Source organism: Cryptotermes secundus, unplaced genomic scaffold (genome assembly GCF_002891405.2).
Source record: "Cryptotermes secundus unplaced genomic scaffold, Csec_1.0 scaffold481, whole genome shotgun sequence".
Taxonomy (NCBI): Eukaryota; Metazoa; Arthropoda; class Insecta; order Blattodea; family Kalotermitidae; genus Cryptotermes; species Cryptotermes secundus.
The window spans coordinates 1,176,306-1,202,152 of record NW_019720570.1 but is presented as its reverse complement, the minus strand read 5'-3'; positions in this window follow the sequence as shown (position 1 = coordinate 1,202,152).

The window sequence follows — 25,847 nt, the reverse complement described above, 5'->3', positions numbered from 1 at the left end:
TACATACATAGACAGCTGTATGTGTGCTACATACATTAGAAAGTTAAGAAGCTGATTTCTTTTAGTTTAAATTTGAAGCACTATTTCAATGTTTGCTTGTATGCTCATTACTAGTGTTGTAACGACTGGGCCTACAATAACAGACTACACGAGCGCATCTTAATGCGATGGGAGTGTACTTTAATTAAAATAATCTCTTGGATTAATATTTGAATAACAAATTATGATCCCAGTAGCTATGAAGGAGAAGTCGGTGTGGACAGAGATTCGAGAGATGAGGAAGACTAGTTGATGTCGTTACAAGACTCGACTATGAGACAGTTCCTGCAACTGCGTGTGTTTCCAAAAGCAAAGAGATAGATAGATGAGAGAGAGAGAGAGAACAGAAATTAGGTTAGTGTGAGCAAGCGAGCGTTGGAAAGGGGTTCCAACGGGGTAAAACTCCTCGCCGTTTGAAATACTAAGCAACCGAGAAGAGGAGGTGGTCTAACTCTTAATTTAATAAGTGGTACTGGCTGTGGGGAATTTGCCAGAGTAAAATGGTACTAAGGAAAGGTGCCAGTTATGATACGTAAAATTCCAAAAATGTCATTGCTAAAGAACATTATTCTTTTGGGTAAGGCTACAATAGGCCAATCACCAAAGAGATAGATAGATCACAACACAATACAACACAACACAACACAACACAATATACTTCAGCAAGGGACACAAGAAAGCTACCAAACAAAGCACTGCTGATATTCCATATGAAACACATATATAAACAACTTAATTCATCCTTGAAAAGGGGGAAAATACAACAAACATCACAGCTTCATCTTTTTCTCAGAAAAAATGTAGTAAAATATATATGACTTTCAGATATAATTTTGAACTTACGCGTAAGCAATTTCTTTTTATCACAGGATCCTTTGAAGATGTATAGAACCGAAATTTGTAAGGCGTTTTTATTGATTGAACATATTAGTAAAAAAAATGTATACTTGATGAGTATGTTTGTTCTTTGAATTTTTCCCGTAATATATTATACAATTAATTAACACTCAATGAAAATATTATTTTCTAAAATTTCATGAATTTCTAAGACTGGAAGAGACCACTTGGAAGTCGAAGGCATAATAATATAAACATATATCTAATAGGTAATAATTGTTAATGCAGTGTAAAAAATAAGAAATGCTACTTTGTACGGAGTGAACAGTAAGTTCCATTTGCGTAACAAGTCTGATTTTGAAACCACTCTCTTCTAGAATAAGACGCCGTGTAATCTGGCAGAATTTCACCAAAGCTTCGGAGGAAATTACTGCTTCATTCTTGTCAGTTGTTTACTTGGTTAATTCTTCCGCCCTGAATATGGAGGCAGTATCTTCCTTCGAAACTTCGGTAAAATTCTACAAGACTACTTGGCGTCACATCCCTGAAGATAATATTCTTTATATCCATCCTGAAAAGACCTTAAATTCAACAGCTCCGATTTTGGTTTCTTGGAATTTTGATTCAGTCCACTTAAATTGGGCTCCCAGCAAATGAATAACTAAGGTCATGGGGGGTGAAGAATGTGCTAATTATATTGTCACAAAGCCTTCAAAATGGAATATTTGCCGTAACTATGATTCCTCGTATGACATTGTTCGAATTCTTGGCACAGAACATACATAACACACATAACATGTTCATTTTGTGGGAGACAATAGTCGCGCTTGGAATTGATCAAGGGACTGTGTACAGTTGTGTTATAACGACCAGAACATGCACAAAAGTTTGTTAATGACGTCGGAATTCGGTGGCAGCCTGCTAACAAGAATCCCTGGAATATACTTGACACATACCAACCGGTCCTTTGATATCTTTATATAGAGGAAATACTTCATGTCCCATTTATATAGGATTACAATTTCATTACGTTTTAAATGTTATTATAATTGCTATTAGTATTCTCAAAGGAGGTACAGGCTTGTGACATCATTCTTTTGCTCTATGTCCCCATCACAGAGACCAGTCAGCTTATGTTGTGCAGAGAAACAGTCGAGTATTCTGAGAATCATATGACACCCATAAATAGAGTCTCTCATTGTTGTAGCAGCTGATACATATTGTATTCTCCTTGTTTTTATACCAGGCCGCTCTCAGAAGACCGTGCAATGGATTTGGTCGAGCCCACTGACTGTGATAAGGATTGTAGGAAGTGTATGGTTATAAACAGAGCCTTAGTTCGCCATATTTCCTTCGTCCCAAAAGGCAGAAGCAAACACTGCCGTGCTACGTATCGCCATATTTTTTATCGCGCGCATTCTAGGGGCCAGATATAGAACTACTGCGCTTTAAAGAGCCAGTATATATCTTACACTACAGGCAGTGTGTGTGGCGGTGTGTCGTTTTCTACTGTCCGCTTAAGATGCGCGCGCACATACGTACATCCGTTGTATGCTGAAAGAAGGTGCACACTCCTGACTGTAAATGCTTTCCTGGACTCGATCCTTCACTGTGTTTCTCCACAAAATGACATTTGAAGAATAAAAATTCTGATTTCTAGTATCGAAGAAACAAATTACATGCCCGAAATACTGTAGAGGAAAATATCCTTTCAGCTATATTGAAGCCACGGAATGGAGTCCCATATATCGACCCCTTCACACCTCTCTCAGCGTGTTACTTACATGTTTGTTATTAAGCGAGGTTGCCAGTAACGATGATTAATGAATATGAAGCAGTTGGTGGAACGATACGTAGCAGGAGGAAGCGAAGTAGTCGGAGAAAACCTGGCCCATTACCACTTTGTGCACCACAAATCCTACATGAACGGATCTTGGATCGAACGCGGGCCCCCACAGTGGGAAGCAGACAATTAACCGCCTGAGCTGTATCACGGCTTTCAAGCTGTTAACACATCTCGGTTCAGCGTACTCGTCTAGCCAATCTGTTTACACGAATCCATCGGGAGATAAACCCTTTGGGCTGCCTGACATGTCAGAAGAGACACCCACACAGCGGGGGAGCCGGAATAGCGCAGTCGGTATAGCGACTGGCTACGGGCTGGACGGCCTAGGGGTCGGAGTTCGAGTCCAGATTGGGTCAAGAATTTTCTCTTCTTCAAGTCGTCCAGACCGGCTCTGGAGACCATCCAACCTCCTATCCCATTTGTACCGGGAAGTATTTCCCGGGGGTAAAGGGGCCGGTGCTCGAAGCTAACCACTCACCACCAAATAGTGCAGAGGTCAAGAAAATATGGATCTATACATCGACTACCCCATAAATCTTCATGACACCGTGCTTAATTAGTTAAGCACAGGAGCTTTATCTTACCTTTACCTAGACAGTGTAGCTCCGATGTTTCATGTCCATAATCCATGGAACATCCTCCTGTGATCTCAGTATACATGTAGTCAATACCAGAAATAAATTCTCCCCTGCCATCAAAAGTTATTCCTGGTCACTTTCTCGTCCCCTTGCTGATGAATTGTACACACAATTTCAATTGCCACATGGGGGAAAAGGGTGCGGAATGCCAGGAACTTATTATTGCATGTAACCAGTACATATTCTTGGAAGTAAATCCAGTGTATCTCGTGGTGCTCTGTGCTACAAATGCCGCTTATCTTGAGAAGGCATCGGGCGGTGCTAAAGTGACGCAAGTAATGAGTAACCTTATAATACAGAGTGTTCAGTCAAGGAGGAAACTTCGCAACACCGCTGACCCGGCCTAACATTCCTCACAGATTGCTGCTGTAACTGCTGATAGCAGAATGAGTCATTAGCGCTGATAAACGCGCGCCGTTACAGTTACAGCAGCAATCTGTGAGGAATATTGGGCCCGGTCAGCGGTGGTGCGAAGTTTCCTCCTTGATTGAACGTTCTGTATTTCCTACATCATGACTTCTGTCTTCTGCGATATAACGCCGTGTAGCCCGATGGAAGACAACCTTCTCTGCTCTGATTACTACCTCCTTCGCGCTGACTTTTGCTTGGTTTATTCTTCCATCCTGAAGATGGAGATAACATGTTCCTCCGAAACATCTGTTGACTTTTAAACGGACTGCACGGCGTTATATCCTAGAAGATAGAACTTTTCATGTCTATCGGTATGAGGACCTCAAATACTATATTTCCTATTGAAACACAATATGTTACAGAGGCAATGAAACATTAAATTATTGGTATATTGTCACAATTTAGGAGTGACTGTAGACGGTGTATGGATTGTATATTGGATTGATTGACCACTTGTACACGCCACTCTGAACTACATGTAATAACAGCGCCATGGCTAAACTCTACGTTTTAGAAATCACCACAGCACCCGATGAGTATATTTCCAACCTGCTATATCTTTAGCAGCCGTTCCTAGCAACTGCTTTTAACAGTGGAGATTCTTCAGCTTCCTGCGCTCACGTCTTTACTATCCGGCGCAACTGAACTCTTCTCGATTGTCATCTCAAATGTAGCACCATCTCTTCTCAGCCTCCCTTGCAGAACTCTTCTCAACTGAACTGCCAACCCTCAACTGAACTCTCTCACTCATCAACCAACTACTTCATTTCACTCAGCTGAACTGCACGCAGACGTCCTGGGGTTCTCGCTATAGATCCTCGGGACGGACCCAACAGAAAACACCCCCGTTTCCATTGTAAGTAGTATAATGTTATGTTTCCGCTGGGACGTGTATACCCAGCTGTTACGAAGCAACACATGTTTCTTCTCGCGATCGTTGCATAGCAACGGAACTACACGCCACAATATTTTATTATTCCATTGTCTCCCAAGTATGTTGCTGTAATTATTTGTAAGTTTTCATAAAAAAATGCTGTCTAGTGCCGGTCACGGTAGCCGAGCGGTCTGAGGCATGTACTGTCTTCGCTTGCTCTGAAGCAGGGATCGTGGGTTCGATTCCTATACAAGGCATGGATGTTTGTTATGTGTATGTGTTTATTTCGTGTTTGTGTTGTTCTCTGTTTAGGTAGAGGCCTTGCGACGAGCTGATCACTCGTCCAAGGAGTCCTACCGTCTGTAAAATGATCATGAAACTGAAAATCAGAGGCCAAGGCCCAAGTGGGCTGTAGAGCCAGTGAAAAAAAAATACTGTCTAGTGTCATTTTCGGTACCCTGACCAGCATATTTTCCCGTCAGGGCCACAGAGAATTATGCAGATAACGTCAATATTTGTAATATTTGAAAAATTTAAGGGAGATTTTTATTTCTGTGGAATTGTTGCTGAGAATATAAAAACAGCGCTTTGTGTCGAACTCAGGAACAGTTGGAGAGAACGACTTAAGTCACTGTTGTTCTTAGGATATCATTTACGTTGCGTGATCTGCTTGCCAGGGAATGACTTGTTCGCCAGAAGTAGGCACCATAGCGCGTTCCTGTGACGGCTTGTACCTCTGTTCGTCCGTCCATATGTCTTCTCGTAGACTACAGCGTGTTCCGAGGAACCTAAGCACTGTATGGTTCTTCCACGTGCGTCTTTGGCTCGAATTAGCGAACAGTTGATTTGAATGGAAATGTTTCCACACAGCCACACTATATGTGACGGGGGCACGCGGCAGCATAGTTGGTTGAGGCACTATGCTACAAGCTGGAAGGTTGCGGGATCGAATCCCGATGGAGTCATTTGATATTTTTAATTTCTCTAATCCTTCCAGCCTTGCTATGGCCCTGAGGTCGACTCAGCCTCTAACAGAATTGAGTACCAGGAATATTCTGGAGGAAACGGGCGGCTGGCGCGTGATGCTGACAAACTCACAGCCATTTGAGAGCCGATTTTCTAGAAAATGTGGGAGCCTCAACATCTCACAACCCTATGGACCTCCACGGCCCGCTACAGGGATAGCTTTAACTTAGCTTACCTTGCATTATGGGTGAACGGTTACCTCAGACGCTGCAAAATCGCCCTTGGAACTGGAGCATTAAGACGTGACCGGTGTCGAAGTAATGCACAGTGGAATTGGGGTATTCCACCAAAAGAGAGCAGTGACCAAACAAATATGTGGTGTACACAGACTGAAACTATGGGTCAGTACGTATTGTAGCATGTAGAGCCGTTACTAGGTAACGATCGCAAACGAACAGTTTCGAAGGAAGATGTACCATAATCGAACTACTACCCTATTTGTCTGGAGAGACTGGGGATTCCATGAAAAAAAAACAATAAGTGTGTCCCGGCCGATATTCTAAGAGAGTACTTTGTCAGATTTAAGTTACTATGTCCTCATTTGCCTAGAGCCACTGAGGAGAATCATGAAAGAGCCTCAGTAAGTACAGTCGGTGCTTCAGCCAAGATTCAAACCGATCATCTAGACTAATTTAAGGTACCATTCTGTTATTTGTTTGTATTGACTAAGGAAAACCTCAGGAAGTGCAGCAGGTGTAGCAGCCTCTCGGTCACAATTTTAGGAATAATTTTTTATTATTATTCTTAGTGGGGTGACACTGAGCCCACTTGATACTGCGGCCACTACTGGCCTGTTGTACCAGCCCCAGATGATAGGTGAGGGTGAATGTGGAGCAATTGTGGAATGAAGATTGGCAAGAGAAACCAAAGTACTTGCAGAAAAACTTCCCCAGTGCCACTTCGTCCACCACAAATCCCACATGACAAGAACCGGGCGGCCGCGGTGGGAAGCCGACGGCTAACCGTCTGAGTTATGGCGTGGCCTTTGGAAATAATTTGGTGTTGTTGAAGTCAGATATTTGGGTGAGAAATGAGTTTGGCTAAGGAGGAGGCAGAAAGGACTTCCACTGGACACGCTGTATGTGGACAGACGGACGTGTGAGTTATAATCGCGTGTCGGTACAGATAACCAGACTCGCCGACTGTCTGACTGGCTTCCCATACACTTCATCGTCCACTAAAGGGGGAGAGAAATATAGCCCCATCTCTACCCTTAATTTCCTTTTCCCCTTTACCTCCTACCTTTGCCATCTATCTCCGTAGATTTACACGAATCTATACACGAACCCACACCCTCTGCGCTACTTCCTAAGCGAAGGCTTTGCTCGGATGTACACATTTCTTTAGATCTCGTCAAGTCCGGTAGCGGTTACGTTTGTTACGAAATTGTCCTTATCTTGCAAGAAGTCTTACATACTATCACGTTTTTAGGAGTGTGGCTATAGACGGAGACCGCCTCTGTGGTATAGTGGTCAGAGTTCCTGGCTACACATATAGAGGTCCCGGGTTCGATTCCCGGCGCTACCAGAATTTCTTAGAAGTAACGGATCTGGAACGGGGTCCACTCAGCCTCGTGAGGATTATTGAGGAGCTGTTTCAAGGAAGTAGCGGCTCCGGTCTAGAAAACCGAGATTAACGGCCGTTGGGATCCGTTGCGCTGATCACGTGACAGCCTCTCTCCGTAAAATTTTGTACTAACTTCGCCGACAATCGGCGGTCGCTCGGTTAGTATAGTTCGCTTGCGGACTACAGGAGACGGACCATAGACGGGGTCAATACTTCGCAACGACTGTTGTATAACTGCTTCTCTGGTGGTCGTTGCCTAACAACGGGTCTACACGCCACGTTATTGTCCATTCACCTTTCTTCCTCACTACATTCTTCGACTGTATGGTGCCATCATTAGGTGTTGCCTGTCTTGCTCAATTGTTGCACTATATGTCAAAGTTATATATCGCTTAGGGCCGCGCCATAACTCAAGTGGTTAGTCGCTGGCTTCCCACCGCGGTGGCCCGGGTTCGTTACCGGATCTGGTCAAGTGGGATTTGTGGTGGACAAAATGGCGCTGGGGCAGGTTTTCTCCGAGTACTTCGGTTTCCCCTGCCAATCTTCATTCCACCAGTTACTTCACAATCACCCTCACCTATCATCTGGGGGCTGGTACAATAAGCCAGAAGTGGCCACAGTACAAGGGACTTAGTCCCACGCCACTAGCAATAAAAATATATATATCGCTTGTGAACGCGATATTTCCTAATTAAAATGCATTAAGCTTGGAATTAAAATTAATTAAAATCTTAATGTTTTTCCATCATTTGAGTTTATTAAAATATATTTGTTTGAGATCATTTCTCGTTGTTGGATTTAGTAGCGACGAGCAATACTATGAGGCAAATGACTAGATGACGACCACAATGGAAACAATATCAAGATGTTAATTAATTTTAATTCCAAGGTTAATTCATTTTACACGCTATATATATCTTTGCCGTACAGTGCAATAATTTAGCAAGATGGACAACATTTGGAGACGCCCGTATAGAGCTGAAGCATGTAGCGAAGGAGAAGGGTGATTGAAAAAGACGGAAATACAATGCAGACAAAAGCTACAATCTCTATTTGCATTGACGTGCTCTCTGTGACTTCGACATTCTCAATAGAATGCGCCTTAGATTCGACGAATCCACTAACCAAAATACAAATTGTAGGGTGTACATGAGTCATAATAAGGCAGAAAATACATTGCGTCACCCTCCCTTCCTCCCTATCCCCCTATGGCTCTACAGCCCTTGCGGAACTTGACCGCTTTTTCAGTTTCTTAATCTGTGCACAGTCGGTAGGATACCTTAGACGGGGGATCAGCCCATCACAAGGTCGCTACCTATACACAGAACAGCACAAACACACAGATATCCCCGCCACTTGTGGGGTTTAAACTCACGATCCCGGTGTTCGAATGGATGAAGACGGTTCATACTTGTGGCCACTGTGATCGGGCACAACTTCCCTCCCTCCTACGATTCCAGTGAAACTACCCCCCCCTCCACTTCTTCTCTGCTCCTAATTTCTCCTCGTACGCCAGGTCTAAAACACGACTTATATAGAACCACACGAAGCAAACCTCAGCTTACCCTTCTTGAGATAGGGGCGTGTACGCCCAACAGTATTTACCACCAAAGTTTTCCCCATGTTCCTTCCCACCCTTAAACTTACCCCCTCGAAACTTCCCGCTATAACGAGTCGCTGTGTATGTGGTCGTAGGTTTTAGTAACAGACAGACAGACAATATAGGGTTAGAACGGTAACTTTAAGATCTGCGAACATTGAGTGCCGACAAGATTAGATGTTGGAGACAGAGAACCGTTTTCTTGCCCTGCGTAATAAGAAATTGAAGGCAGAACTTTACGCTTCAATCTACATGACGAATTGAAACGCAGGTTCATTACCTGTTACTCTTTACATCTGGGGTCCACCCAGACACCTATCCAGTGGGTTCAGGGTACTCTAGCCATGGTGGTAATGCGGACCGTGACTGGGGCATCGAGGTCAAGAATGGTGGAGCTATACCTCTACTCCCCTATACATCTTCAGGGCATAATGCATAATTAATTTTATTACTCTGTACATATTGAAGTTGTTATTGTGCTGGGCTAGAGTATGGTAACATTGGACCCTGTGATAGATAAAACCAGTCCATCCCGTCACCAAGTTTCTCTATTATCACTTTTAATATTATCCTCCAACCTAAGCGTACGTGTCCTGAACCAAACGGATTGGCTTTAAAGGGTAACGGATTCGGTTCGAACCTCGGCTGATACACTGACTCTCCTGATAGTGGTTACCGTTGTTTTCCTCAGTCAAGGCAAATACTTAGACGTTATTTCAAATTAGGCAGTGGCCGATTTTGTTTACATTCTTTTCAGTTTATTGTTCATTATATCTTCATGACTTTCGGTACTGTTCGTTCTGATTTACTGACAGCGTCACTGAAGAAATAGAGGCTATACTGAGTGGATATTCAGAATTACTGCGTTTTTAGACATTTTCCATCGTCATGTATTCTATTAACTGGAAAACACGACGTTTTGGAAACTGGATCTGTTTCCGTCTTCAGGTAAGGGGAAGAAGACACCTATTCAGTTGGGTCCCTTAGAACGGGCTAGCCTCAATCACGCGACCCAAATTGAGTATGTCTTCTCCCCTCAGCTGCCACTGCCTCATGGACTCCTACGACAGCTCTCAACGACTAGCCTTTCACCAGCCATTCACCGTAACTAGCCTTTCTCCTCACCGGCGCGCGCCGCGCTACCTCACCGGTCAAGCATCTAAGCAGCCACGGTCCTTTTCAGGGCCAACAAACTGTTCCGAAGAAGTGGGTTGTCATCGGAGTAATGACAAGACTACACACTGACGACAATCCCACATTCGTGACCCAGACGTGATAATGTGGGATGTTCCCACAACGGAAACAGATACGTTTTCCGAAACATGGTGTTTTCTAGTTCCTAGAATACCGGAAGATGGAAAAAATCCAAAACCCAAGTCATTCTGAGTAATATAGACCATCGTCAGAACCATTTAGTGTCTATTCATTAGATATGGCTATATTTATTTTCAACCCTCTTCATTCGCTCACTTGTCTAGGTGTAGAGATAAGAGAACAATAGCAGTTCGGCCCTTGGGATATTTCACGATACTCTCAGTATCTAGTGCATACAGCGTCGGGTGATGAACTGAAAAGGATTTGGAAGGAAGTGGCTGTAACATAATCCAGGTGATCTTCCGGCAATTGTCTGGAGGTTACAGAGAAAAACCACGATAAAATTCTATCATGAGGGTCCATGTTCCATCTTGGGTTCGAATCTAGCACCTCCCGAATACAAATCTAGAGCGTTAACACTGTGCTAACCCGCTCGGTGAGAACAATGGAATTGTTTCCCGAGGTAAGTGTAATTTAACTCTTGAATAGTGTGTAGAACGGAACAATGCTGTTGGAATGTTCTCAGACAAACGCATCCTTATTCAGATAATTTCATGGACATTGAAAGAAACTTTGTTCCGTGAGCACTATCTCGTGTTTAAATTTGAATACTTGCCCCGCCTCTGTTCTGTGTTTGTTGTTTGCTTTAAATACATGCAAATTCGCTCCGTACAACGCGAAAACTTCCTTGAAAGTTTTACTTATTTTTTTTTATTTTTATTTTTACACATTTGTTTTATGTGGTGATGGCCACTTCAGAACGAGGGAAGAGTGGACTTTTTTTTTATTTCTTAGAAACTCCCCTCCCTCTTTGTACGTATAGAAGTTAATTTCGTGTCTGAATGTAAAAAAAAAAGTGAAAATTTGTGTCGTTTTATGCTTCATTCTTCTCTGACATCTTTTCTCCCCATTCGCCCTTTTTTATTCTTCTTATTCCCTTTTGGAGAGCTTCATTCACTTGCTGTTTGTTTTCATCTTCAGTCCCTTCCACATTCCAACCCCCTCCCTAACATGTCACCTATTCCTTATACTTTCATCCCCCTTGCATGCAGATTATAATATAGATTCAAAACTTTGGTCACAGTATTTTTAAGTGAGAGGGTGAGTCGTGGTAGAGTTGGGGGTTGGTGTATGCCATCTAGTTACAGCAGCATCTCACCATGGTTTTGGGGGGGTGAGGGGAGCAGCTTGCGAGGACTCCAGAGAACAATTAATTAAGACCTCGGGAAAGGCTTGGAGGGGTTGTGTACAACTTGGAAGGGAAGTACACTGGGAGACGGTGAAGGGACAGGGGCGGGGCGGATGTGTTGTACTGTATGCCGTTGAGATACTGACAACGGATTTCTCGTGGGATTTGATAAGGCCAGTCCCTGATCCGTTCCAGTGTAACATGCCTAAACTACATCTGAAGCAGCTTCGAGTCTGCGTCATGAGCATATAGTGACGTAGCCGGTTACATAATCATTAATGGTTCTACAGACCTTTATTGGACCCTGGCCTCTTCTTCATTCCCCTAATCTTTTTTACACAGACGGTAGAACCCCTTGGACGGGAGATCAGCCTGTCGCAAGGCCGCTACCTACACACAGGACAACACAAAAACAGAATGAACACATATACACAGATATGAATGCCTTGAATTAGATTCGAACCCACTATCCAGTGTTCGATAGAGCTAAGACAGTTCATGCCTTACCGCGCGGCCACTGTGATCGGCCATTAGGGAGTTACCGACTTCTATTTTAAACATAGCATCAATACCGCCATATAGGAGATATAGTTAACCACACAGGACTTATTTTACGCACGTCATCATATGACGTAAGGTCAAAGATGTGTTAGACAACGTATATTGTATATAAAAAAACATATCGGTTATTTGTTAGAATGTACGGTGTCAATGTAATACAGTTACGCACTCGGAATTGATTCATTTTACAAATTCATACCCCCACAAGAAAATTTATGGATTCGTTGAAAATGTGGGGAAGTGCATGATAGGGCGGACGTTAACATGGTACTGCAGGGTACTACTGAAACAATCTACTTTAGATACTGAGGGAGGCTTGAAAGTGATTCATCAGTGTAAATGACGTCAGTTCAGGAAATCGACTCATTCTTTTAACCAGAACAGTAAAATGAATGCATTTTTCTCTTCGTGCATTATTTTGCGACGTTCTCTATATTATACGGACCGCCTCTGTAATCTAGTGGTTAGAGTTCTTGGCTACAGATCCAGAGCCCCGGGTTCGATTCCCGGCGCTACCAGATATTTCTGAGAAGTAGTGGGTCTGGAACGGGGTTCACTCAGCCTCGTGAGGATAACTGAGGAGCTATTTCAAAGATATAGAGGATCCGGTCCAGAAAACCGAAATTAGCGGCCTTGGGGACGCGTTGCGCTGACCACGCGACACCCTCTATACGCTAATGTTGACACTAACTTCGCCGACAAGAGGCGGTCGCTCGGTCGGTATAGTTCGCGTGCGGACTGCAGGCAAAGGAGTTTCTTTCTCTATATTATACAGCATCAAAGGTAGCATGATAGATGAATTGAATGGAACTTGCCGTGGTCTACGCGAGGTACTATCCTGGTAGGAAGTAAGGAACAGCCGGTGTCCCGGGTTAGGTTAGAATTGAGTGCGTCCTGACTACGGGACTCGAGCACTACGGCGCATGAGGAGCTGACTCGGAGACGTTGGGTTTATATCTATCAGTTTTCCCTCGCATGTGGCTGTTCCTATTAGGTGAGAATTTCATATAAGCGAAGCAGAGTCCAAAGGACAAGACGTATCTCATATTCGGTATTTGAGAGTTTATCCATTATTAAACTGGGAACCGGGACAGCGCAGTCGGTATGGCGAATGGCTACGGGCTGGACGTGATGACCCGGGACAGCGCAGTCGGTATGGCGACTGGCTACGGGCTGGACGTGAGGAGCCGGGACGGTGCAGTCGGTATGGCGACTGGCTACGGGCTGGACGTGAGGAGCCGGGATAGCTCTGTCGGTACAGCGACTGGCTATGGGCTGGACGTGAGGAGCCGGGACAGCGCAGTCGGTATGGCGACTGGCTACGGGCTGGGCGACCGAGGGGTCGGAGTTACAGTCCCCGTAGGGTTAAGAATGTTCTTTTCTTCATGTCGCCCGGGTCTCTTCTGGGGCCCATCCATCCTCCTCTCTAATGGGTACCGGGGGCTCTTTCCCCATAGGTAAATTGAAGGAAAGATAGAGGGACGGATAGAAGTAACCAGGAGACGAGGAAGAAGACGTAAGAAGATGCTGGATGACCTTGGGAACAGAAGAGGATATTTTCATTTGAAGGAGAAAGCTCTAGAGCGCATCAAGTGGAGGAACTGTTTTGGAAGGGACTGAGGACCTGTTGTCTGACAGATTACTGATGAATGAATGAAAGCGGCAAGAGCATGAAGCTGACCACTCACCTACAACCTGCCGATGTTAAGAAAATATGGATCTATATATGCACTCCCCCATACGCCATCATGGCGTAGTGCTTAATTAGTTAAGCACAGGGACAAATTTACCTTTATCCATCATACACGTAAATCCGTGTATATTGGTAAGGAATATTCTAGATAAAAAATAGGCGATCTTCACAGCCGCAGATTTCATAAACGTCAGTAATTTACGGAGACGATGTCGTGAAATGAAACTTTAGGGAAATGAAAGTATGCCTTCCAGTGGCCCAACTGTATACGTGAGAAACCGAAATATTTTTGTAAGGATGTTTTAACGTTATGTATAACTAACTGTTATCACACTAGCCCTCGATTAAGGGCCGCGCCATAGCTCAAGCGATTAGTCGCTGGCTTCCCACCGCGGCGGCCCGGGTTCGAGCCCGGGTCTCGTCAAGTGGGATTTGTGGTGGACAAAGTGGCGCTGGGGCAGGTTTTCTCCGAGTACTTCGGTTTCCCTTGCCAATCTTCATTCCACCAATTGCTCCACAATCATCTGGGGCTCATACAATAGGCCAGAAATGGCCGCAGTACAAGGGACTTAGTCCCACCCCACTAGCAATAAAAAACCCTCGACTACGGCGCAGGGAAGACAGTTCTGTGAACCTTGAATAGAACTCGTGACGTCAGACTGTCTCTTCTGGTAGGTAGGTTTCCCCACATTGAATGATAAGACAAATGGACGCAGCTAATACGGAAAGCTACAAATGATTGTTGATGGTGATGATGTTGAAGTTGGTGACTGATGATTGTTGTCATAGAACCGAGCTGGTTGGTCTGACGGTAACACTGTAGAGCTTGTTTCCGATCTCGGCAATGTCATCATCTCGCTCGATTCAAGTTTTCGTGGTTTTACCAAGTCCTTCCAGAAAAATGAAGGGATAGTACCAGGAGTAGACCACGATGCTTTCTTGAAAACCATTCTACAACTTGAATATATAATGTATACGTAGTGACATTGTGTTTAAATCACTAACTAACTAACTAACTAACTAACTTCATGGAGCCGAGACCTTCTTGAGAAGCCGCCAGTTGTACAGGTACTCAAGAATTTCCCAATATTTTATGGAACCCGAAAGTCCATTACCGTGTTCATAAGAGCCCTTCATTGTTTCCTATCCTGAGCCAGACCAATCAAATCCATCCCATCTCATCTTACTAATTTTGACATTGTTCACCCACCTTCGTCTTGCTCTTCCTAATGGTGCCTTTCCTTCTGGCTTTCCCACCAATATCCTATATTCATTCTCGTGCTACATGTTTTGTCCATCTCATCCTCCTTGGCTTGCTCATCCTAATTATGCTTGGCGAAGAGTATAAGTTATGAAGCTCCTTTTACGAGCAAAAAAATGCAAATAATTTCTTTGGAGTATTTGATTTATCCTTCCACGTATAAAAGTCCAGTGCTTCTTATCCCCAACTTTACCCTCGCTCGCTGGTTCGGTCGCTCTGGTTTTAATCCTCTATTCACATGCAAATTCGTTTTGTTGGCAGTCCGACTATATTAACTGGCTTGCACGTATATAGTAGCTGTGTTCCCGTCCATGCTGCGCCCCCTAACAGCTCCTCACAGCGATATGGCTGTATGTCGTGAGCTCTATTGCTTCTTCACATTCTTCAGCCTTGATGAAAATGGTAATGACGCAACACAGACAGTGACGATGCGGTGTTTTCCCCTGGAGCCTCCATGTTACAGGCGTTCACTGGAGACTGCTTGATGCTTTCTGAAGCCGCCTTTCGTAATGCCATAACAGTTGACATGCGTAACTAAGTATTATTTCATTTTTATAAGTAAGAATAGGGTGAGCCGGGATAGCGCTGTCAGTATAGCGACTGGTTACGGACTGGACGGGAGAGGGGTAGGAGTTCGAGTCTCTATAAGGACATGATTTTTTCTGTCTATGTCCTCCAGGTCGGTTCTTGGCCCCACCCAGCCTCCTGTCCAATGGGTAATGGGGAATCTATCCTCGGGTGTAGAGCGGCCGGGGCGTGAAAGTTACTACGCATTATCAGTTAGTATAGAGGTCAAGAATCCACTACCCCATACGCCTTCATGGCGTAGTGCTTAATTAGTTAAGCACAGGAACAACTTTACTCTTACTTAGAAGTAAACTTATACATTGGTACATCCAGAAATTCTTTCCCAGAAACGGAGCCTGTTTTCCAAAGGATGGGGTAAGCAGAGCATTTTCTTAGAATATTAGGTAAGAGATTAAAATATTTAATGTCATTTTTACTGACTCCTTGGAGTATTCAGGGCGTGAGAGTAACATCTTCCTAAATGACTGTAAATTTTGGTATTGGTATTTAATTTTTCTTTCAATTTGTTTTTCAAATTTCAAATTCGAGAGGGGGGGGGTAAGTAGCTGGATTGTACCCCAACCATTTCCCATCATGATATAATGTCTCTGTGCCGGCGTTTCTACAACCACCAACTAATCAGTGACGTCAGAACTTAAGATTATTCTTTTCTGGAATGTGGCATCGTTTAATTAATTTGATTAATGAAGTAAATAATTTTCCTGGGGAGTAAAGCGCGGCCGGCGAGTAAGGCTGACAACCTTACCGCCATCTTTGAACCGATTATCAAGGTAATTTGGGAGCCTCGACGTCTCACAACCCTATGGGCCTTCACGGCCTGTTACAGGCATAGCTTTACTTTACTTTACTTTACTTTTATTTAACTACGCTTCAAAATCGAGACTATTACAGCGTCCAGACGCAACACACTAAGTGACGTCACACCACAGAATATAGTAATCATAATAATTTTAGCCATGAGAAACCCGAGGTTTCGTGGAGCATATCACCTCCAATTTCAGGATCGAATATTAAACCAAACGAGAAATGTTCGCCCAGCAGAGCGTTAGTTTATTTTTGTATACTGAAGATGGAGGCGATATATTACTCCGAAACGTCTAGCTCACTGCTTTCCACCAAGAAGATCGCACTTTTAATTTAATGAATTTTTGCTTTCTCATTTCCTTTTCTGCCTGAGCAGCTGTTAACTCATGAAGGAGCATCCGGCGTCCGTTTGTAGTTTCAGTGTGTTTCCTCTCAAGCGCATGACGTCACGTCTGATGTTCGTATCCCGAAAACCCGAAGCAATTGCGTCTCTACCCGTAGTTAGATAACTGCCCGAGGAACTTCTGAACAGTGCCTTACAGTTTCAAACATTAATGGACTTCTTTCCCATTTATTGAAACCGTGAATATGTGTATGTTCGATTCTCTAATACAATGGAGGCAGGCACCCGGATAAAGCTCGGAGAGGCTGTTAGGTATGAGAAAATGGATGGGAGTAAAATATACACTGTGAATGTTGAAAGTTTGTTTGTGTGAGGAAGGAGGCGGCAGGGAGCGGTGGCNTTGGACAGAGTGATGGCTGGGAGATAGATCGGCAGATGTGGATCAATCGCTTGGCCCCCTAGGTCGCCAGATTTAACCCCAGTGGATTTTTTCTTGTGGGGTTATGTGAAGAACATTGTCTACCAGGTTAATATCAACGACCTTCAACACCTGAAAGCCCGCATAAGGGACGTTATGGTTATGGTAACACCAAACATGCTGCATCATCTGGATATTTGTAGTGCCACCAAAGGAGCCCACGTTGAAATTTATTGAGAAAGTTATATTTTTTTATTTCTTTTTAAAATCGCTTAGTGGGGGGTGGAGTCCAACTGGGTCCACTCGGCACGCCAGCCACTGATTGGCTTATTGTAGCCTGCCCCGTGTGATTATTATGATGGAAAATTTGGTGGAATGAAGATTGGCAGGGGAAACCGAAGTACTCGGAGAAAACCTGCCTCAGCGCCACTTTGTCCACCACAAATCCCAGTTGACCAGATCCGGGATGGAACCCAGGCCGCCGTGGTGGAAAGCCAGCGACTAAATGTGTATAATAAAAGTTTTCTGAGATAATGATTTTATTTTGGATACCTTTCATTGGGACACTCTGTATAGGTAGATACTGTAACTTGGTTCATTGTGTCCCAGTCCTCTAACGTTTAAATGGGACAAGACTCTGATTATTTCTGGTATCTGCTCTGCACCAAAGAGTTGAAACAAAGTTCGGCTGAGCGAAAAATAACTAGGTAAGGGGAGAGACCAGCATTACGGAATGTACCAACTACTTTGCTTCCAGAGTGGTAAGGGCCATAAATTTTGCATGGACTCAAGCGAAAATCCTATCGGGAGAGAGGAAATTGTGCAGAGAGAGGAGATTTAAGAGAGAGAACATGTAGGAGAGCTTCAGAAACCGGTTCGGAATGGAGAGTGCTTAGGAGACGTACTCAACTCGTGAGCATCGGGGTGAGAAGATAGGGTTAAGGTGAGTTGTGTGGCGGCTTCAATCCTATTGGTTACTTCCTCTGAGTAAGAAATAAAAATAAATTCAAGTTAGTGTCCAGCTGGTAAAATATTTCGTTTTTATGACTTTTTTATTTCTTGGAATGCACTTAATTTAAATAGATTTTAATCGAATTTGTAATGCTTGCATCTTAACGGTTCTTTTTGTTTCACTCTAACACTTTCGAATCCCTGTAAATCGTCACCGACATCATAATACTCATGCAGACACGCGGAAAAGTAGGGCAAAAAGGAGGCTTATGAGATCACCTTGCTGTGTGTTAATCCCCCTTAATTTTTAAAACTTCTGAGGTTTATGAGAACAGATGTATGTGTGTCTGTTCATACATTCTTAAATTTTCAGTTTTCTATGCATTTTCTTTCGTATCAGAGGAAAGATGGTAGTTAGTTCTTCATAGAGCTTCTTAATATTTTTGAGGATATATTCCACAGATATTATGAGCATAGTCAAAATATTGCACATTTATCCCTTTCCTTAATTAAGCACCGTGTTATGACAACGCATGGAGGAGTGGAGGTGTAGCTCCACGTATTCCTAAAATGTTTAATTGCTGGAGATGACTGATCAAGTAAATGCGGAATAAAATATAAGTTAAAATTTTTCGTGTGGTTGAACACCACGCCATGAAGGAGTTATTGCTTCAACATTCCTAACTTCTGCATCACTGGATGGAAGTGAGTGGTCAGTTTCACGTTCCCGCCAGTTTTTCCACACGAAGGAGCCCCTGTTGCATACTGGACGGGAGGCTCAGTCGGTCTTTACTCTCTGGAAGACAGAAAAATTTCTGTCCGTTCCGAGAATCGAATCCTGATTCTCCCGTCGCCCAGTCCCTAGCCTGTTCACTATAATGACTGAGCTGTCCGGTGTGGTCAATATTTTTCTATGAATTGACACTACAAGTTAGATTTTCACGCTTCTGCACTACAGCTCGTAGGAGCCGGAATAGCTCAGTCGGTATAGCGACTGGCTACGGGCTGGACGAGCGAGGGGTCGGAGCTCGAGTCCCGGTGGGGACAAAAATTTCCTCTTCTCCACTTCGTACAGACCGACTCTAGGGCCACCCAGCCTCCTATCCAATGGGTGCTGGGGGCTCTTTCCCCTGGGGTAAAGCTGACCACTCACCTCCAGCTAATGCCGAGATCAAGAAAATGTGTATCTATATATCCCCCCCTCCCTCATACGTCCTCATGGCGTAGTGCTTAATTAGTTTAGCATAAGGACAACTTTACCTTATTTTTTTACACTGGAGCCCTTCCTACGGCGCCTCACCAAACTGCGTCTTTACATAATCCTCACCCTACGTCACGCCTTAAATATATTCAAATCCAGAAGGATGGAAAGTTGATAAAATTCTGCCTCTGTCCCCGTATCTTGCGTCGGTTCCAATTTTCCCTAGTCCCTTATTGATATACTGTGCTGCTTGTTTAATTGTTATTTGCCCCTATAGACAGCCACTCCCTGTCTGTTTTATGTAATAATACGTGTATTTGCATGTTGCGTACACAGATTGGTATCACGAGTTGATTTTAGCCAAGGGCCATATAGGGTGAGAGGAAGGGGGTGGGTTAAAGGGGTTAGTACTTTGGAGTTGTAGGTTTTGTATGTTATCATGTAGTAAATCTGAAATCGGCTTTAGCGCTGGGTTTGAGCCTTCATTTATGGATTCAAATTCTGGGACACTTTTCGGCGTCTGAAGCAGCAGAGAATCTGCCGATCTCCATATGGGGTGCACTTCATGGAAGACTTTAATCTATGTAGATGTATTTACAAAGTAGAAACGGCACGCCGTGACGTGGAGTCTGTAGGAATACATTCTGGTAGGTTTTTTAAATGCAAGATATTTCAATGAAGTTCCACGAATTCTGTGCAGAAGTAAATATAAAATATCAAGGAAATAAAAAAAAGATTTTATTTATATTCAGAGTAATTTCTGCTCACTTTCAATACATTTGTTGAACCATTTAAAAAGTTTTTGGAGACAATCAACAAAGGTCTACAAAAGAACAGCGTTCAGTTCGGCCTTCACATATTTCTTAATGTCTCCAACATTCTGAAAACTTTTTTACTCCGAGGGTAGTTTCACCTTAAAAACTCCGTGGCTTTAGTCCGCAAGCGAACTATACCGACCGAGCGACAGCCGCTTGTCGGCGAAATTAGTGCCAGCTTTAGTGCATAGAGGGTGTCGCGTGGTCAAATCAACGGATCCTCACGGCCGTTAATTTCGGTTTTCTAGACCTTAGCCGCTATTTCCATTAAATAGCTCCTCAATTATCCCCACGAGGCTGAGTGGACCCCGTTCCAGACCCACTACTTCTCAGAAGATCTGGTAGCGCCGGGAATCGAACCCGGGCCTCTGGATCTATAGCCAGGAACTCTGACCACTAGACAACAGAGGCGGTCAGTTTTCACATTAGGAAACAGAAAAATACAATAAAGAAAATGTGAATTGTCTTGACAAGTTTGGATGGAGCCTTGACATGATGTGAGTTTCCATTGCTTCTGCACGTCCGTGAGTCTCTGCACGACGAACTCTGAACACGATGAATTGGAGAGGATTTGGAAGGAAGCGGCAGTAGCCTCATCATGGTACAATCCCGGCAATTTCTTGGAGTTATTGAGGAAAACGATGAAATCTTTCTGTGTCCATCTTCATGGTTAAAAATTAAGCCAAGCAGATACCAAGATGAACAATAGGAGAATATGGAGGAAATTGATTCCTCCGAAACGTCAGTGGATTTATACAGGGCTACATGACGTCACATCCCAGAAGCTAGTATCCTTCTTAGCCGCCAAGGTGAGAAACGTCTTGAACACTTGAAATTGTCATTAGAAGCGCCAGAAAGTGCAATAAACACAGGAATATGCAGGCGTGGACGGTTGAGCTGAAGCGAAGTGGCGATGTGCCGAGATAGAACACATCATATCCTGCTAGAGCCGCTCGACAGAAAGAAAAATAAACGGAGACGTACTTGAAGGCACCACATAATGCTATAAAGAACATAACTAGTGTTGGAAGGAAACGAGCCGGGGGGGGGGTGGAGGCTAGACCAAAAATGGCTCACTTTCAGACATCAAAGAGAAGTAAAACCTTAGCTTCGAGCATCACCACCGCCAGTTTCCAGTATCAAACAACAAGAGAAAAAGGAATTCTGAAATAAGGGAAGAAAATTCCTTTTCTCTCTGCCAAGTGGCCCCTTTTATTAAGATCCAATAAAACGCCAGTAAGCTGAGCGCCAAGGTTCATTAGTTCTATTGCTTAAAAAATGTCCGTCTGCAAATGTAGCAAAGAGGTTCATCGTTCTATATCTTACAGGACTGCGGGCTATATAGACGAATCTAAGATAACGCTGAATTATCTGCTGCAAAGAAAATATTACCCCATCTCTGGGAAAAAAAATGTTTGTTTTCCTGCTCTTTTGAGAAATAAATTTAAATTACTACATATTATGGTAAATTCCAATTGCCTTAAGAAACAGCAATGGAATTCCGTCTCTGAAACACCTGTAATTACACACCGCACCTGCGATAACTGAGTCGGTACAACAACTAGACTATGGGCTAGAAGACCAAGGAATTTGAATTCGATTCCCAGCAGGAAAAAAGATATTTCCGTCCTCCTTAGCGTCCAGACTGAATTTAGGGTTCACCTAGCCTCCTATACAATTCACTCTGGGAGCTGTTTCCGCAAGGGTAAAGCGGTAAGAGCGTGAAGCTGATCACTCACCTCCATTTAGTGTAGAGGTTAAGAACAGCTGTACTATACCTCCACTCCTTTACACGTCTTCATGGCTTAATTAATTAAACAGAGGGACAACTTTACTTTAAAATACATTGAAAAGTCAAATTTACGGAACAAAATCCCGTGTTTTCAACGAGATCTGCTACGTTGAAAATAGAATGTAATAAATTTATGATGGTAACATAAAGATCTGCTTCATTATTTTATGAATGACACAACTTCATACATGTTTTATACTCGGGATAGAAATTTTTGAACTTGAGAATGAAACTGAGGATATTCTGCCTTGTTAGAATAATCTGTATTTATATTAGATGAAAAAGTCGTTCGTTTTGTCGTACATTGTAATGTATTAGCCAAAATAAAATGATTTATGAACCCAGAATTTTAAAACAATTTCGTGCAAAACATATTTATGAAAATCCTGTCCGAGGACAATGGCGTCTCTTATTTATAAATGGTAATATAACGTAATTTTATTACGACATTGCATCTAATAACTTTTTAGAGCTAAAATGGCTGTCTGTCGGATAGCAGCCCGGAAGTGGTACAGAGGAAGCATATAACATAAAAACTGTGTAACGGGCAAGAATCTCTTCTAGAGCAGAGAGTGTTTTACAACACTTCTCAAACCACTTGTAATGCGTTGCATACAATCTAATGTATTCAAGCCCACAAACATAAACTTTTGTCGTTCTATGCTCTATTCATAATATATATGGAGTGGATCAGCGACAGGCTATATCGTGTTCGATTCTTATAGGCTTAGATGTCGTAGAAATACACTTCGTTCTCTACGCATAATGATGACAGTAGTCCGTTATGACACAGTGAACATTGCGAAACAGTAAGCTTCTAACTACTTCCACTATCTGCTCCCGTTTGTTTACATGTATTCGGTAGACATGCAGCATGAAATTTAACCTTCCCATCACACACTAAACGAAATCTGTTTAAAGACATTGCTCATGCTTTCTCTGACACGACTGACCTTGACTATGTTACCTTTGAAGCAAAATCGATTGTTGTTCGAGAGATCATTGTTGGTAACTAAACACCGAACAAGTGGTAAAAATGGTGTTTACAAAATCAGTATCTTCCCAGCTAATACATGTAGCGTCATTTCCTAGAACGTGCCACCAATGTTGTTTTATTAGCCTACTTTTCTTATTTTGAAAAAAAAAAATATAAGGAGGCTTAAGAAAAAACTTTGCTGTTTGTGTGTCTGTGTATCCCTTTAATTGTTTTCGTTTTCTGTGTAGTCCAGGTCATATCAAAGTAAAGCAGGCAAATAATTCTTCCTTGAACCTATTATTTAAAATTATGGTTTCGATAAAGTATTGAAATTTAAGCAAAATCATTCGAACTGTTTTTTTATACAAACAAATCACTGAAATTTCTTTTGTGGCTCATGTTGAAGGGCCCATGACACACTTTTGAACAGCGAATAGTTCAGGCTGGAACAGAACACTTAGGCTCGAGAGAAACAGCAATGCAGAGCGATGGATGCATGTAGCGATGATGAGTGGATCTGGTCATCCGAGATGACATCCAGAAGGTCCCCACGGAGATGATGGAAAGTGGAATTGAGTTTCTGTCCTTTTTATTATATTCCAACTCCCCCCCAACCCCCCTGTAGTCAAGTTGTACTACTCATGTCCTCCTGAAACAAAGCCACTGAATTCCAAATCTCTGAAATACGAGTAAGGTGAAAATATCCCTGTAAGAGGCCGTGAAGGCCCATAGGGTTGTGAGATGTTGAGGTTCCCACATTTTCTAGACAATCGACTCACAGATGGCGGTGAGGATGTCAGCCTTACGCGCCGGTCCCCCTTTACCCCAAAGAATATTCCTGGTACTCTTTTCTGTTAGAGTCTGAGTCGACCCCAGGGCCATAGTGCGGTTGGAAGGATTAGGTAAACTGAAAAAAAAAAATCCTTCTCATCGGGACTCCAACCCGCGACCTTCCGGCTTGTAGCATAGTGCCTCAACCAACTATGCTACAGCATAGCCACGCCATGGCTCAAGTGGTTAGTCACTGGGATTCCAACGCGGCGGCCAGAGTTCGATCCTGGGTCTTGTCAAGTGGGATTTGTGGTGGATAAAGTGGCGTTGGGGCAGGTTTTCTCCGAGTACTTCGGTTTCTCCTGCCAATCTTCATTCCACCAATTGCTCCACAATCACCCTCACCTATCATCTGGGGCTGGTACAATAGGCCAGAAGTGGCCGCAGTACAAGGGACTTAGTCCCACCCCACTAGCATTAAAAAGAAGGATCTGAAAGGAAGCGGGCGGACCTTAATCGATATACTATCTCGGAATTTGGTATTACTGAGGAAAATTACGAAATGCCTTAGTCAAGTTAGCCTATGTCCAGCCCAAGATTCGAACAGAACATTTTCGGAATAGAAGTCTACATTTTTACTGGTAGACCGCTTTTTGTCTCTGAAAGAATACTATATTTTTCCGTGTAGTGTGGTGTAAGTTTACTGATGTTTCGGAGCGATATAGTGTCTCTATCTTCAGGTTCGAATAGTAAGTCAAGGAATCAACCAGAAGGAAGCAGCCAATAAGCACGTAGATCTGCTCTCTGCTAGAATCTTCTTCAGATAGAAATTGAGAATCAAATTCCGTTATATTAATTATCGACTTTTTGATAATATCTGTGGGTCTGAAGCCACAAGTTCTGAAAAAGCAGAGACAGTGACAATCTCCAGATGCAATGAACATCGATTCAGGTTCTTAATACAAATTATTTTAATCCTGTCCGTATTTGTGAATCATTGTGAAATCACTTTCACGACACATGCTAAGCTGGTAGATGGCTTTGGGGGGTTTAATGTTCTTGGAATGAAGATTACGCGTAATGATTCCCATACAACCCCCTTCCCCTTCTCCTCACCCCCTTGTACAGCTCTTGAGTCCATGAACACAGCTGTGCAGAGATAGCGGGAAAGAAGATTTCACAGCGATTTCATACTATTTAAATTAAATGGAGTTCCTCGTGTCTCCGATTGTATTTCTGTGTGTCTTCCTGCTGTCTGCATCCGTTGTGACTTGTATTTCATAGATTTTTCAATTTGTCAGCTCGCCCGTCAGCCTTCTCTCTCCTTTTTTCTCATTTCTCTCGTCCCTTCTACACACAGTCCGTGCTTTATGTCTCGCTTCTGGGTGAGGCTCAGAGTAGGAAGTAACATCGGGGACCGTGTTTGTTACATTGAAGGAGGGAGGGAGGGAGGGTGACGCTGTGTAATTAAAACCGTGTTATAAAGCCGTGCTATGGTTCAGGCGGCCAGTAGCCGGCTGCATATCGCGGCGGTCCGGGTTCTATCCCATGTTGGGTCATGTTGGATTGTGGTGGACGAAGTGGCACTGGGACGGGTTATCTCCGGGTGCAGTAGAATGTCGATTATCCGAATTAAATAGTTATAAAGGTGGTTCGGATAAATGAAAATTCAGATAGTTGGAATAAATTAGTGTCCACAAAACACTATTAAAACACACTGATATATTGGGTTTTTGGACTTCATCCATCGTCCTGGTTTTTAAGATAACTAATAACAACACGACGTTTCGGAAACTGATTGATAAAGTCCAAAAACCCAATATATCAGTGTGTTATACACCATCGTCAGAATCCTATAGTAACTACTATTAAAACACTATTACAAACTACTGCGCTGTTATAATAATAAAAGTTAAAAATAGGCGAAACATGAGCAATTAATAAATGTAATTATAAATCAACATTTTAAAATACTGTATTTGAGAAACTTCAACAGTGATGTTTGTTTAGTAGAGACATTACCTGGTTCCGGCAATGTAATACTTAACGTCGAGAGGAGAATACTGAACAAAATTTTGTATGAAGTTGATAGCAGTCACATCCCCCGATAATTACTACAGTCAGTTTTATCATCCTTCTTGTGGACTGGTACAAAAAGAGACTCCTTCCACTGATCAGGCAATTTTTCCTCATTCCAAATAGAATTAATAAGTTTATGGATCTCAGACCGGACCCACTCTGTGGTCTACTGGTCAGAGTTCCTGGCTACAGATCCAGAGGTACCGGGTTCAATTCCCGGCACTACCAGATTTTCTGAGAAGTAGTGGGTCTGG